Source organism: Propithecus coquereli, unplaced genomic scaffold, assembly GCF_000956105.1.
Source record: "Propithecus coquereli isolate 6110/MARCELLA unplaced genomic scaffold, Pcoq_1.0 Scaffold34, whole genome shotgun sequence".
Taxonomy (NCBI): domain Eukaryota; kingdom Metazoa; phylum Chordata; class Mammalia; order Primates; family Indriidae; genus Propithecus; species Propithecus coquereli.
The window spans coordinates 5,493,780-5,510,974 of NW_012149063.1; positions in this window are offsets into that span (position 1 = coordinate 5,493,780).

The window sequence follows — 17,195 nt, forward strand, 5'->3', positions numbered from 1 at the left end:
GACACTAGTCTACTGCCTTCCTCATTTGCTAGCAAATTAGTAAACTTCTCTTTCCTTTTCCTCAAACCACTTGTCCTCGTTCTTGGCTTTCACTGATTTGGCTTCAGGGACAAGTACCGAACTTCCAGTAACACAATGTTCCTGTGTCTTCAGAGTAAGGATGTTCCTTTCCTCTAGGTATATGAAGGGCACTTCTTGAATTAGAATCTTATGACCTGCTTCAGGGAAAGGTCAGAAAATCCTTCCTAGTGTAGGGTTCAAGGGGTTTCCCTTGGTCCTCTGAAGGTTCACTAAAAAGTCAACTGACACCACTGCACTCTATCCTGGGCAACAGAGCAAGCACCTGTCTTAAAAAACAAAGAACAAAAGCAAAAAATTCAAACTCCCTGATGGCTTACAAGTCAGGATTTTTAAAGGCAGGAGTACATTTCAGGAATGTAAAATTGAAAATCAATACATGGAGGTTAAACATTGGTCTGGCCCCAAAATGTGGGATATCTGAATTGGGGTGCATATGTGGGTTCAGATATTCTTAGATTATGGAAAAGGATTGTTAAGATGGATGTCACAGGCCCCTCAGGGAGAGATTTACAATAAAGAACTGTGATCAGAGTTCAATTCCTATTTTCCCTTATCTGCATTTTCCATTTGGTGTTTTTGAAAAACAATTCAAGAACCTATGTTAAGTTTCTGTAGGAACTCAAAACACCTTGTGACTCTGGCTTGCCTGGAGGACCATTGTTATCCCCATTCCCATGTTAAGGCTAGCTGGGTGCTTGGAACTTCCCCTGAATAAACTCAAAATTTTCCTTTAATTTCCATGCTTCGGGGACCCAGCAGGCCCCTAAGGGGGGTCCCTACTCTATCTCAGTAGCATGCCTGAGGAAACATTTACTGAATGAATAAACCCCAGAAATATGCAGCTAGGAACCTAAGAAATGAAATGCATGGGGGAGAAGGGAAAACCTCCCTTTTACCCCTGCAAGGGTCATTGAAAGATCAACTCACAATAAGGCAGATTAATAAGAGAAAGAGATTACAAATTTATTTTCTATGTGCCAGGGAGAACCACAAGTAATTACACAATATCCCAATGGGGTCCAGATATACCCTCATTTTATGGGGAGGGGGATGAAGAATAGACATAATTCTGTTGAGGGGAAACAAGTGATTACTAGGGAGGACGAATAGATACTTGGGAGAACAAATGGATGGGGGAGCACAGGTTGACTTGTAAATGACTCTTTGGAAATTAACTTAACCTTAGAGACAGGCATTATTTTAAAATGGGTTGGGCCAGGTCTGGTTGCATTCTTGATCTTCCTTCCTGCAATAGATGTTGAGATAACAGGGAGGGGAAGGAAAGACAATTGTTCCTCTGGATGGGTCCGTCTGATCTTTACGGAGACAGAGTGAAAGCCCCTTCTAAGGCCCGTTGATCTCCGAGGGCCTTTAATTCAAAATACTCTTTATTCCAAGGAGTCATATTTTGGGGTAAAATTCCCTGAGCTCCTTCAAATGGAAGAAATGAAGAGAAATCTATGTTGAAACTACAAATTTGAACCTCCTCACCCCGACAACAAAAAAAATTTTTTTTGAGACAGGGTCTCACCCTGTTGCCCAGGCCAGAGTACAGTGGCATCATCATAGCTCACTGAAACCTCAAACTCCTGGGCTCAAGGGATCCTCCTGCCTCAGCCTCCTGAGTAGCTGGGACTACAGGCACATGCCACCACCATGCCTGGCTAATTTTTCTATTTTTTGTAGAGATAGGGTCTCGCTCTTGCTCAGGCTGGTCTTGAACTCCTGGCCTCAAACAATCCTCCCACCTCAGCCTTCAGAGTGCTAGGATTACAGGAATGAACCACCATACCCACCAACAAAATTTAGAAAGAGAACAACTTGAACTTTCATAGTAGCATATGTAGAGGAAAAATAACCCCCATAAGTTCTCAGTTAGAGAACCTCTGCTGCAAAGGACAGATTTATAAGAGAAAAACAAACAAGTTGATTAACATGTATATTTCATATATAAATGAGAGACAACACCCAGAGGATGAGTAGTTCTCAAAGAGGTGGCTCTGAATTACAGCTTATATAGCATCTTCAACAAAGATCAGTAAATTTTTAGAGTAGAGACAAGGCAAAGGAAAAGCACTTTGAATCTCTAGGGGTGGAAAATTGTGGAACAACAAATAAATGGCAGATAAAGGCCAGTTAGTAAAATTTGTTAATATAAATTCTTCTGGTACCATCTCCAAGCTGATAAGGATCTAAAGCTGTCTTTAGTGGTTAACCCTTGTTTTCCCTGGGTAGAGGGGTAGAGGGGCAAGATACATTTTGCAAATCTGTGTCCTGCTTTTAAACAAATAAAGGGAGGGCAGAGAGCTCTCCCATATTTGTTTCTTCTTAATTATTTTCAGTTCAACAATCCTTCATATTTTGGGGAAGTATATTCTGGTCCCTCACATATGTATAATTCAGACCCCAGCAGAAGACTTTTTGCCTCTCAAAGACCTAGGCTCAAAATGCTATTGAAATAATTAATTAGGAGGCCATTATACTGAGGCAGCTCAAGCATTCGGGGTTCCTATTCAAGCAAACCAAAGCCCAACCCAATATAAATGGTAAAATGAAACTTAAGCTTAATCAATCAGAAAATGCTGTTAATTAAGGTTAGTTTAAAACTGCCTCCTTACATATTTCAAGTTTGGCCTAAAGGTTTCTCTGTACTGTAACCTAACTGAATGGTAAATAGATTACTCTTGTGCCAATCACTGAGTTTCAGCCAATCAAAGGCAGCCAACTATTCAAACAGTATTCAAATAAGGCAAACAGCAAACTGTCACTAATCGGGCTGTTTCTGTACCTCACTTTCATTTTCTGTATGTCACTTTCCTTTTTCTGTTCATAAATCTTCTTTGACTACATAGCAGCACCAGACTGTCTCTGAACCTATTCAGGTTTGGAGAGCTGCCCAATTCGCAAACCATTCTTTGCTCAGTTAAACTCTGTTAAATGTAATTTGTCTGAGCTTTTGCTTTTAACGCTGCCAACTAACCTGTAATTAGAGACTTTCCATCAGAATAACCAAATAAGGCTACTGCTCCACTTTAAATAATCAAATAATCTTCTTTGTCTTGCTTCTGTGTTCACCCTATAAAAGCCTTCCCTTTGAAACCTCTATAAAAGGTTTCCCTTTGGAGCCCAGAACCACAGGAGAACTAATGCTGCCCAATTCATGAATATCTGTCTGCTCAAATAAACTCTTTAAAATTTTAACATGCCTAAATTTATCCTTTAGCATCACCAATCTCTTTGTACAAATCCAGGGCTCTCCCTGTCCATGTCTGTAAATTCTTAGGGCTCTACTACAACCACATAGTCCCCCTCCCACACCCTATTTAGACTCCTTATGTGCAAATGCTGTCCCCATTGGCTCAAATTATCGTAAAAAATTCATCCTTTTCTCCAATTTTTTTTCTTTGTTTTCTTGGAAACAGAATCTTGCTCTCTCACCTGGGCTAGACTGCAGTGGCATCATCATGACTCACTGCAACCTCAAACTCCTGGGCTCCAGCAATCTTCCTGCCTCAGCCTACTGAGTAACTGGGACCACAGATGTGAGCCACCAGGCCTGGCTAATTTTTCTAATTTTAGTAGAGACGGGGTCTCACTCTTGCTCAGGCTGGTCTCAAACTCCTAGGCTCAATCGATCCTCCCATCTCAGCCTCCCAGAGTGCTAGGATTACAGGTGTGAGCTGCCGTGCCCGGCCCCGTTTCTCTAATATTCACAAAGGCACAGGGCCAAGGCACAAAAGATCCAATCTCGACAATCTCTTTGTGTGTGTGTGTAAACTTTACTAAAGGTGTGGGTTATAAGGAACGCTCACATTGTGAAACAGCCTTTGCAATCTTCTGCCTCCTCCCCTTCCCCTTTGCCCTAAAAAGTGAATTCCTCTCCTGGCTTCCTTCAGAGTTGTTCCGTGAGACTTCCACAGGGATCCCTTCCTCCACTCCAGCAGCATAGCCAAGTAAAAACTTTTTATCCAGATAAAAACTATGTTTTTCCTTTAAAAAATCCTGTGAATAGGATGACCTCCACGTCATTATACAAGTAATTACTTGCATACAAGTACCCCTTAAAGAAAGAAGGCAAATGTACACAGGGAGAAATTATGCTTTCCTCGAATATTATGTTTTGGTTAGGGCACAACTTTCCAGGATATCTTATGCTGATTCATTGTCTTTGAGTTATTTTACAGCTTTGTAAATTGTAGATAACTGATAACAATGCAAATAATTCTTACCTATACAGGTGCAAACAAAAGAATCCTCACACCTCAACCTCCCAAGTAACTGGGACTACAGACATGTGCCACCATGCCTGGCTATTTGTTTCTATTTTTAGTAGAGATGGGGTCTCCCTCTTTCTCAGGCTTATCTTAAACTCCTGAGCTCAAGCAATCCTCCTGCCTCAGACTTCTGGAGTACTAGGATTACAGGCGTGAGCCACCGTGCCCAGCTCCAGTCTAGCTTGTTTCTATTGCTTCTTCTACTCTTTTCAGTCAAATGAGTCCAACATGGATCATACATTTTCAATCAGTTTAGAGGGTCTGGCCCAAGGCTGCTATATAAAAAATTTTTATAAAGGCTTAGAGTATGATTAAACTTTATATCTATATAGGTGTCTTCATCTGTTAGTGCTGCTATAACGCAATACCTGAGACTGGGTAATCTATGAACAATAGAAATTTATTTTCTTACAGTTCTGGAGGCTGGGAATTCCAATAACAAGGTGCCAGCATTTAGTGTCTGGTGAGGGATTTTGTGCTTGGTCCTCACATGGCAGAAGGGGAAAAAAGGGCCAAGGGATGAATGTTCTGTTCCCACATGGCAGAATACACATGTCGGAATCCAATCCCCCTGGTGCCCTACCACCCCCACCAAATCTTCACCAAACTATAGGGAGAAGGCCTCTGTCCCCATAAAGTTTCTCTGAAAAATCACTGACATGACACAGATTGATTAATAGGAGGAAAAAATACAAATTTATTTAACATTTATACATAGGAACCCTCAGAATGAAGATTCAACTCCCTAACAGGGTTTAGAAGCTTATATACCTTTCTGGTACAGTAAGTTAAGATAGGGGGAAAGAGGAATTCTGTTGAGGGACAAGAAAAGACTGGGTAGGGAGGATGAATGGATGAGAACAAAGATTAACTGGTAAATAGTTCTCTTTGGAATTTGAATGAGTCTGAGAGATGGGACATCATCTTCTTAAAGGATCTGTTCAGGTGTGGTCACATTCCTGGTCTCAAAGGGAGGGGAAGCAAAGAACAGTTGTTCTCCTAGGTGGGTCTGGATCTCAGAAAGATAAAGAAACTTTTGGGGGAGTGCTAATGGTGGGGGCTGGGGAAGGTCGGAGAGATTTTGAGGCTTCTTCAGTCCATCTAGCATACCAAAATGCCATATTTTGGGGTAAAAGATTTCTAATTTCTGGTTGGAGGTTGCAATGGTCTGTGATGTCACTGTACTCTACCTGGGGCAACAGAGCAAGACTCTGTCTCAAAAATAAATATATAAAATAAAATAGACTACTTTGAAAACCCCTGTGGCAAATGGGGGTGGATCGCAGGTGGAAAAGGAAACACTGACTTATGCAACATCTCTAGCATCTGGAGATGAGCAGGCAATGGCAATTTTAAAGATTGTGGGTAGACTGGAGCCAGGGCCAGGAGAAACTTGGACTAAGGAATGGAGAAGCAGTCGCAGCTGCTTTCCGAGGAGCTGGCATTGTCAAGAACACACACAACAGCTTGGGGTTCCTGTGGCAGAGAGGAGTTGTGGAGCAGAACATGAAGGAGCTGGATATCGGCAGAGATCAACCCCTGAGAGGCTTGGAAATCGGGGATAATGGTAGGTGGGGAAGTTTATTTCCCCCTCCACCAAATCTCTGGCAGTCAGCGGCTCCCAAGCTGCTGGAGAGCCCTTCTACCCTCACAAGCCCAAAAGCTGCTGCCACCAGTGCACTGGGAGCATCTTAAGGATGAAGCACCAGACTGCCAGCGCCCTCAGGGTCACTCCCCAACACCACAGACCCAAGCCAAGAAGGCAGGCACCATATTGCTTCTCCACCCACTGTACACCTGTGTCCTCCTCAGGGGGCTTCAACCCCACAGTTTTCATTTCGCTCATTCCCACACAAACATTTCCCAACTCCAGCCCAGACAGCAGGAGCGACAGGAAGCCAGTGGGTGCCGGGGGATCTGTGTGACCCCAGAGCCTGGACATTCTGGGTGGTCTGCCTTCTGGAGAGGGGGACAGAGATGACCAGAGTGCTAGCTTTCTTCCATTCAGACCCTTTTCCCTGCCTCCCCCTTGCCACACCTGTGGCTGCTGACAGACAGTTGAGACGGGCTCACAGGAACTGCTTCTCCTCTCTGTTGGTGCATCTACCACACTTGGGCTCCCACAGCAGATGGGGCTCAAGCCTTTCAGGACTCTTTTTCTCCCCCCTCCCCTCCCCAGCCTGCGGCTGCCAAAATAGACAATTCAGCCACCACACCGAGGCTTCCACAGAGTGTGAGGCTCAGGCCTTTCCTCTGGGTGTCCTGCAGTGGATTGAGGGGTGCTTGGACTGTGAGCTCCCTGCCCACTGGCCCTCCCTGGTGCCACTTGCCCAGTGACTTTATCAGGACAGGGCACACCTTGAGGTGGAGGGACATCGAACCTGCTTGAGCACTCTGTGGGCAACTCTGGATCATCATGCTTCTAGCTAGCATGATCAGGGTTTGATCTTCAGGGACCAAGATATGGGCCTGCAGTCCAGATCCCATACACCCAGTTCTCAGTCACATCACTCAGTGGCAAGGAGGGGAGATTTGTGATTGGGTAAGGCGACTGCGGCCCCTCCTTGGTGGCCTTGCTTGGAAGCTGAGAGCAGACCTTTGACCGTTGCTGAAACAGATACCTTGGCAGCTTTGGTGGAGCCTGAGGGCAAGCTCACCCAAACCCAGCCCCATCCAGCTGTACTCTCCCACCCACCTCCGCTGTGACAGAGAATAAGGACTCACCGAAAGTTCCAGGGCCCTCCCCATCACCTGGGGTAATCAAACACTTCTCCTGAGGGACTAGAGCTGGTCACAGGACCCCAAAACAACATTGCAGCTTGTTCCTTCTGGCAAGCGCCACCTACTGTCAGGGAGGTCAATTTGCAGGCCCTTTGCAGCATTTACTGACTCAATCATGCAAGGTGTAGTTGAGTCTCACCCACAAGCACCACCTACTGGCTTAGAGATTAAACTGGGTATGCCATTATCTAATCAAAAGAAAATGCAAAAATAAGAAATAAAAGTGGCTCCAGATAAAAAGAAATCAGCAAAAGATCTCCAGGCATATGAAAAATCAGAGTAAAAGGACACCCGTAAAAGAAAACAATAACTCCATACCAATGGAAACAAACCGAGAATATTGAAATGACTGATAAAGGATTTCAAATATGGATCATACAGAAGCTCAATGAAATACAAGAGAAAATAGAAACCCAACACAAAGAAACCACAAAAACAATGCAGGAAATGAATGAAAATTTCACAAAATAAATTGAATTATTAGAAAAAAATCAAGCAGAGATTCTGGAAATGAAAAATTCTTTCAAGGAAATACAAAATACAATGGAAAGCCTTAGGAATAGGCTAGATCAGGAAGAAGAAAGAATCTTAGAGCTATAAGACAACACTTTTGAATTAAACAAGTCAGTTAAAGAGAAAGAACAGAGAAATAAGAAGAACGAAAAAAGCCCACAAGAAATATGAGATTATGTAAAGAGGCCTAACATTAGAATCATAGGCATCCCTGAGAGGGAAGAAGAAAATAAACAAGGGCTGGAAAACCTATTTGAGGGAATATGTGAGGAAAATTTCCCAGGTCTTGCTAGAAATCTGGACATCCAAGTACTAGCAGTGCAACAGACTCCTGGGAGATTCATTGCCAAGAGGCAATGACCATGACATGTAATAATCAGACTGGCTAAAGGTAACAAGAAAGAGGAACTTCTATGAACTTTAAGGTGAAAGCATCAGGTAACTTACAAAGGAAACTCCATCCGACTAACTAAAGACATTTCAGCTGTGACTTTAAAGCCAGAAGGGACTGGGGGCCCCATTCTCAGTCTTCTCAAACAGAATAATGGCCAGCTTAGAATTTTGTATCCTGAAAAACTAAGTTTCTTTTTTTTTTTTCTTTTTGAGACAGAGTCTCACTGTGTTGCCCAGGCTAGAGTGCCATGGCGTCAGCCTAGCTCACAGCAACCTCAAACTCCTGGGCTCAAGCGATCCTCCTGCCTCAGCCTCCCGAGTAGCTGGGACTACAGGCATGCACCACCATGCCTGGCTAATTTCTTCTATATATTTTTAGTTGTCCAATTAATTTATTTCTAATTTTAGTAGAGACAGGGTCTCACTCTTACTCAGGGTGGTTTCGAACTCCTGAGCTCAAACAATCCACCCGCCTTGGCCTCCCAGAGAGCTAGGATTACAGGCGTGAGCCACTGCGCCCGGCCTACTAAGTTTCTTATATGAAGGATAAATAAAGACTTTCTCAGACAAGCAAACACTGAGGCACTTTGTCAAGACCAGGCCTGCCCTACGGGAAGTACTCACATCTGCATTATACACTGATCAGCACAACAGACATCCACCACTGTAAAACCATCCAAATGCTAAAGTTCAGAACTCAGTTACCATAATGGCTCAAGAGGAAAAAAAAAAAAATTCTACACAACAGGATGAACAGAAATCCACCCAACTTATCAATTCTTTCAATAAATGTGAATGGCTTGAACTCCTCACTGAAGACACACAGGCTAGCTGGATGGATAAATACAAGCCAAGTATCTGCTGTCTCCAGAAAATACATCTAACCCACAAGGACTCATTCAGACTCTAGATGAAGGGATAGAAAACAATATTACATGCAAATGGAACCCAAAAGAAAGCTGGTGTAGCCATTCCCATATCAGATAACATAGACTTCAAATCAACACAAGTAAAGAAAAACAAAGATGGTCATTATATAATGGCGAAGGGAACAATTCAACAAGAAGACGTAACAATCCTAAATATCTATGCACCTAACACAGGTGTGCCCGGATTCATAAAGCAAATCCTACTTGATCTAGACAAAAACATAAACAACAGCATTGTAATAGCCAGGGACTTCAACACCCCATTGACACAACAGGACAGATCCTCAAGCATAAAATAAACAAAGAAACAATGGAATTAAACAAGACTCTAGAACAAATGCCTATTTGTTTGAGACCTACTTGTTTAAGACATTTACAGAATATTCTACCCCAAAACTACTAAATATACATCCTTCTCATCAGCTCACAGAACATTCTCTAAGACTGATCACATCCTAGGCCATAAAACATATCTCAACAAATTAAAAAATAGAAATTATGCCATGTATTTTCTCAGATCACAGTGGAATAAAATTAGAAATCAATTCCAACAGAAACACTCAACTCCACACAAAGTCATGGAAATTAAACAAACTACTGCTGAATGATTATTGGGTCAAGGAGGAAATTAAGATGGAAATCAAAAGATTGTTTGAACTAAATGGCAAAGGGGATACATGTTATCAAAATCTGTGGGATTCTGCAAAAGGAGTCCTAAGAGGAAAATTCCTAGCCTTAAATGCCTATGTCCAAAAGACAGAAAGATCACAAATCAACAATCTAATGAATCATCTCAAGGAATTGGAAGAGGAAGAGCAAATCAATCCCAAATCCAACAGAAGAAAAAACATAACTAAGGTCAGAGCAGAGCTAAATGAAATGGATTCCAAAATAATTATACCAAAGACTAATAAAACAAAAAGTTGGTTCTTTGAAATGATAAATAAAATCAACAGGCCTCTCACTAGATTACCCAGAAACAGAAAAGAAAGGATCCTAATAAGCTCAATCACAAATAAATAAGGAGATATTACAACCAATACCACAGAAATACAAAATATTATCTTGGAATACTATAAAAATCTCTATGCACATAAACTTGAAAACTTTGAGGAAATGGACAAATTCTTGGAAACACACAACCTTCCTAGGCTCAATCATGAAGAAATAGAACTCCTGAGCAGACCAATATCAAGTAACAAAATTGAAGCTGCAATAAAAAAAAAATCTTCCATCAAAAAAAAGTTCCAGACCAGATGGTTTCACAGCTGAATTTTACCAGACCTACAAAGAAGAATTGTTATCTATACTGTAGAAATTATTTTATGACACTGAGAAGGAAGGAATCCTCCCCAACTCATTCTATGAAGCCAATATCGCCTTGATACCAAAGCCAGAAAATGATACAATAATAACAACAAAAAAAGAAAATTACAGACCAATATCCCTTATGAATATAGATGCAAAAATTCTCAGTAAAATCCTAGCAAACTGAATTCAGCTGCACATCAAAAAAATAATGCACCACGACCAGATGGGTTTCATCCCAGAGATGCAAGGATGGTTCAATATAGGCAAATCTATAAATGTGATTCACCACATAAATAGAAACAAAAACAAAGACCATGTGATCCTCTCAATAGATGCAGAAAAAGCATTTGACAAAATTCAGCACCGTTTTATGATAAGAACTCTTAACAAAATAGGCATAGATGAAACATACCTCAAAATTATAAAAGCCATATATGACAAACCCACAGCCAACATCATACTGGACAGGGAAAAATTGAGAGCATTTCCACTTAGAACTGGAACCAGACAAGATTGTCCACTGTCAACACTTCTATTCAACATAGTGCTGGAAATCCTAGCCAGAACAATCAGGCAAGGAAAGGAAATCAAGGGCACCCAAATGGAGAAAGAACAGGTCAAACTATCGCTCTTTGCTGATGATATGATCTTATTTCTAAAAAACTCCAAAGATTCTTCCAAGAGACTCCTGGAATTGATAAATAAATTCATCAAAGTCTCAGATTACAAAATTAATGTACACAAATCAGTAGCATTCCTATATGGCAACAACAGTCAAGCTGAGACTCAAATCAAAGATCCAATACCTTTTACAATAGCAACAAAGACAATAAAATATCTAGGAATATATTTAACCAAGGAGGTAAAAGACCTCTACAAGGAGAACTATGAAACAGAGGAAGGAAATCACAGAAGATAAAAACAAATGGAAAAACATATCACGCTCATGGGTGGGCAAAATCAATATTGTTAAAATGTCTATACTACCCAAAGTGATTTACAGATTCAATGCAATTCCTATTAAAATACCAAAGTAATTTTTTGCAGATCTAGAAAAAATAATTCTATGCTTCGTATGGCACCAGAAAAGACCCAGAATAGCCAAAACAGCCTTAAGCAAAAAGAACAAATTGGGAAGCATCACTTTATCAGACTTTAAGCTATAGTAAAAGGCTATAGTAATCAAAACAGCATGGTACTGGCACAAGAACAGAGACATGGACCAATGGATCAGAACAGACTACCCAGATATAAAACCATTGCATTGGATCTTTGACAAAGCAGACAAAAACATTGGGGAAAAGAATACCTATGCAATAAATGGTGCTGGGACAATTGGGTAGCCAGATGTAGAAGACTAAAACAGGATTCACACCTCTCACCACTCACAAAAATTCATTCACAATGGATAACAGACTTAAACCTAAGGCATGAAACTATAGGAATTCTTGAAAAAAAAGTTGGAAAAACATCAATGTTGAAAAACATCAGCCTAGGCAGAGAATTTATGAAGAAGACCCCAAAAGCAATCACAGCAACAACAAAAATAATTAAATGGGACCTGATCAAATTTAAAAGCTTCTGCACGGCCAAGGAAGCAATCAATAGAGCGAACAGACAACCTACAGAATAGGAGAAAATATATGTATGTTATACATCTGATAAAGGACTGATAACCAGAATCTACAAAGAACTCAAGCAAGTCAGCAAGAAAAAAATCAAACAACCCCATTAAACAGTGGCCAAAAGATATGAAAAAAAAATTTTCAAAGGAAGATACACTAATGGCCAACAAACATATGAAAAAATGTTCAATATCTCTAATCATCAGGGAACTGCAAACCAAAACCATAATAAGATATCACCTAACTCCAATGAGAATGGCTTATATGAAAAAAATCCCAAAACAACAAATGCTAGTGTGAATGTGGAAAGATGGGAACGCTTATGCACTGTTGGTGGGACTGAGAACTAGTACGACCTCTATGGAAAGTAGTATGGAGATACCTCAAAGAACTAAAAATAGACCTACCATTTAATCCAGCAATCCTACTGCTGGGTATCTATCCAAAGGAAAAAAAGACATTTTATAAAAAAGAAACTTGCACCCGAATGTTTATAGCAGCACAATTCACAACTGCAAAGATATATAAACAACCCAAGTGCCCATCAATACATGAGTGGATTAATAAAATGTGGTGTATGTATACCATGGAGTACTATTCAGCCATAAAAAAATGGTGAACTAATACCCCTTGAATTAACCTGGATGGAACTGGAGACCATCCTTCTAAGTGAAGTATCACAAGAATAGAAAAACAAACACTGTATGTACTCACCATTAAATTGGAACTAACTGATCAACATTTATGTGCACATATGGAAATAACACTCATCAGAAATCAAGCAGGTGGGAGGGGGTAGGAGGGGATGGGTAAATTCACACTTAATGAGTACAATAACTTTGACCCAAACTGTACAAAAGCAATTTATGCAACTCAAACATTTGAACTCTCATAATATTCTGAAATTAAAAAAAATATTAAAAAGTTTAAAAATATATTTCTAATTTCCTTCAGATGAAAGGAACAGACTCACTCCTTCAAGGCATTTTAGAAGGTACTGATACCAACCATGAGGGCTCTGCCCTTATCACTTAATCACTTCCTAAAGCAGCCATCTCTTAATACTATCACGTTGGTGATAAAGCTTCAACGTAGGAATTTTGAGGGACACATTCAGGCCATAGCAACAGACAAGGAACGCAGCTCTTTACTAAAGTCCCTGAAGGTTCTCTCCAGTTTCTGGACCCTAGGTGTTTGACTAAGAAGCACAAAGTTGATGACATTTATATGTGCTCTTTCTTATATACTCATTCTCCGTATATTGGGTTGAAGCTCAGTGAAGATACTTTGTTTGGAGAAAAGAAAAAACACTTTATAAAACACTTGATTGCTTCCTGGGAAAACAAATCTTGGTAGAATGAATCTTAATGTTTCTGCTGGGCCTTTGTGCTTCCACACAGGTTAATGTTCAGCTGAGTACCTTGACATGCTCAGGTGGAAAGCAGTAAAGTTGCAAGTAGGAGTTGAGAGCATTCTGCTGTGCTTGACAAAGTGGAAGAATTTGGAGCTCAGAAAGTGATCTAGAACGAAGGAAAGAAGAAAGGAGGAAGGCAACTTGAGAGTCTGGAATAGAGTTGTGGAAATGGATGAAGGATTATTATTCAATTTTAAATGGTTTTCTCCCAAATCTTTGGTAAAGTCCACTTCAGGAAAAACACGTAGTTTAGTGGTCCTGATAAAATCGTAATAAGGAAATAATAAAAAAACAGCAATAATGATAAAAATAGATGCCATTTCTGGAGTGTCTAATATGTCCCTGACATTGTGCTAACACAGATAGCTATTTTGGGGACTCAGAAAATGATACTCCAAAATGAAGGCCTCAGAAGCAGCCTCAGAAGCAAAAGGGTTTCTCTGCCCTTCTGTCCTCCTGTCTCTCAATCCCATTCTCCCCAGAGGCTAACCATAGAAACTTGAATCCCTCTTCCCCAAGGCAGGTCATAAAACCAGAATTGCTTTTCCCCAAAGCCAGCCATAAAACCTAAGAATATTACTCCAAGTCCCCCTCCTCCACCTTTCTGTGGAAAAACTGGCCATAAAGAAATGATCTAACCTACTTTGTTTGACTGTAGGTCCTAACACCCAAGTTCCAGAGAGGGTCCTGTCCCATACCCAGAATGAAGGATTGCTGCACAGAGAGGCCAAGCAGAATCTGGACAGACAGCCCTTGCTGGGCTTCCCCACTCAGTCTATTAGCATTAGGTCATAGACACCCTTTTTGTTTAATCGTATTTCCACACAGCTGTCCATACTTTGTTAAACCTAAGCATACAAATGGACAATTTCCCCTGTATCTTTGGGTCTTCATTCTGAAAGCTCTCATGTACACATTAAATAGATTTATATGCCTTGTCTCCAGTTAATCTGCCTTTCGCAAGCTGTTTTTTCAGCAAACCTTCAGAGGGAAAGGGGGAACTCTTCCCGTGGCTCCAACAGTATACTACTTATGTCTCAGCAACCAAATGAGACAGATACTATGCTCTTTTTTTAGGTAAGAAGATGGAGGCTCAGAGAAGTTAAGTAACTTACTCAAAGGCATACAGCCAGTACAGAGCAGAGCCAGGATTTGAAACCAGAACCCAAGCTCTTTTCATTATACCACACTGCTTGGCTGTACTCCCTGCACCCTCCGTATAAAGCTGTTGTGGAGACTCTCGACTTAAGGTCATTGACAAGAACCCCATCCTCCTCTAAAGCTGCTTGTTTCACAGAGAACTGGCTGTAACTATTGAAAAATTTTCCATGCTGTGTCAGATCTGTCTCGTTGCAGTTTCCATCCACACCCAGAACAAACCCAATCCTTTTTTCACAAGCAGGCTATCTAATATTTGAAAATATGGAACTGAAGAGTACCAAAATATGCTGTAACAGGGAATGGCCTGGAAAACTTGCCCCGCTCTTTTGGGAACTGCAGCCTGGACTGCATCCCTGCAGCAGGTTAAGTTTTCTGTTAAAACTCCCAGGTTGCGCCAGCACCCCCAGGTGGATTGCTAACAGAGTTCACAGGCTTTGTTTTTGGCAGAGATGGGAGGATTAGAATAGTTAACCACAGTAATTGCCTAAAGCTGAGAACCCTCCCTTTAAAACCTTTGTATTTCTGCCTATGTTCGGAAAATTTGGGATTTTGAGATGAGAAGGTCTACCAAATTTCCTCCTTTGCTGGCAAAGTAGACTCACTCTTTCCTTCCTCCTCAAACCGCTTGTCCTCATTATTTGGCCCTGTGGACAAGTGGCTGAGTTTTCAGTAACAATGCAACCCCAAAATATGCCTCTTTGGTATATGCGTTATTTTGAGTTAAAGGCCGCTGAAAACCAACAGACACAGGAAAAGTTCTAAAAACAGTTTTTCTTCAGTAAATTTCCATTTCTAAAGGAGACTCAAAAGTCTTTTTTCTTTGTCTTGACACTTCTCTAAAAATGTCCTGTTCCTTGTGAAGATGCTATATAAATTGTAATTCAAAGCCACTTTTTGAGAATTACTCATTCCCTGGGTATCTCCCACATACATATGAGACATACATGTTAACAAACTTGTTTGTCTTTCTCTTGTTAATCTGTCTTTTGTTATAGGGATCTGTTCCAGCTAAGGACTTATGAGGCTTGAAGAAAAAATTGTTTTCCTCCCCTACACTCCCAACCACCTACACTTGTTGCCTTGTTGTCAATGTTCCTCTGCATGCGAAACACAATTTGTGGAATTAATACAGCCTAAAAAAAAATGACTCTCATCTCATTCCTTGTATTTTTTTTACAACCAAAGACCTGAACACCATGGAGAAACAAAGTGTTATTCTAGACCAGTAACTGCTAGATATTAGGTTATTAGGTATAAAATGTCTGATTTCCTTAAGCACTAAGTTCGACAGTTGATATCTCTGACACTTCACTTTGACACTTTTTGTTTTATTTTTATTGTTAAGGTACATCCTCAGTCTTTCAAACATACATTTTGGCTTGTGATTATCTTTCAAATTTTTTTTAGAGCAATTTTTGTGAAACCATGGATAAGTCAAAAATTTATGTTATTTTCCAATACAAGTTCCATCGTGAAACCAATGCAGTGCAGACAGCTCGAAATATGAACAAAGTGTTTGTGATGGACGTGGCTAATGAAAGCACAGCACACTGATAGTTTGAGAAGTTCTGTTCTGGTCATTTTAATCTTGAAAATGAGCCACATGGGTGACCTGAGACCAAGGTGGATAACGGTGAGCTGAAAGCTATAGTGGAAGCAAATCCATCTCAACCTACCCATGAAATAGCAGCAAGCTTTGACATTACTATTCGAACAATATTAGACCATTCGAAAAAAATCATCAAGGTAAAGAACCTGCATAGATGGGTACTGCATGAATTAAACAAGCATCAGAAGAGAAATCATCTTGAAGCTTGCCTTTCTTTGCTGTTACAAGATAAAGGTGAACCATTTCTATACCATGTTGTTACATGCGATGAAAAATGGATTCTTTTTGACAATCACAAGCATTTGGCACAATGGTTGGATAAAGATGAAGTGCTAAAACACAGTCCAAAACTGAATATTCATCAAAAAAAGCTAGTGTTTATTTGGTGGTCCAGCGCTGGTATCATCCACTACGACTTCATGAAACCGGATCAATGGATTACAGCAGATGTCTACTGCAACCAGCTGGATGAAATGATGAAGATGCTTGCGATTAAGCAGCTGAGATTGGTCAATAGAGACAGGCCAATCCTCTTGCAAGACAATGCTCGACCACATGTTGCACAAACAATGCTGCTAAAACTAGAGATTGGACTTGGAAACTCTTTGTCATCCACCATATTCACCAGACCTTGTACCAACTGACTTACACTTCTTCCAAGCTTTCAACTTCTTTTTTATTTTTTCAGACACAGTCTCACTCTGTCACCCAGGCTAGAGTGCTGTGGCATTAGCCTAGCTCACAGCAACCTCAAACTCCTGGGCTCAAGTGATCCTCCTGCCTCAGCCTCCCGAGCAGCTGGAATTACAGGCACCGGTCACCACACCCATTAATTTTTTCTATTTTTAGTAGAGACTGGGTCTGCCTCTTGCTCAGTCTGGCCTCAAACTCCTTACCTGAAGCAATGCTCCCACCTCAGCTTCCCAGAGTGCTAGGATTACAGGTATAAGCCACTGTGCCCAGCCCAGGTATAAGACCATTTCTTGCAAGGAAAAATATTCAATTCTCAACAAGCTGTGGAAAACACCTTTCTCAATTTCTCACCACTGGCTCTCCAGGCTTCGCTGCTGGCACAAACAAGCCATCATTAAGATGGCAAAACTA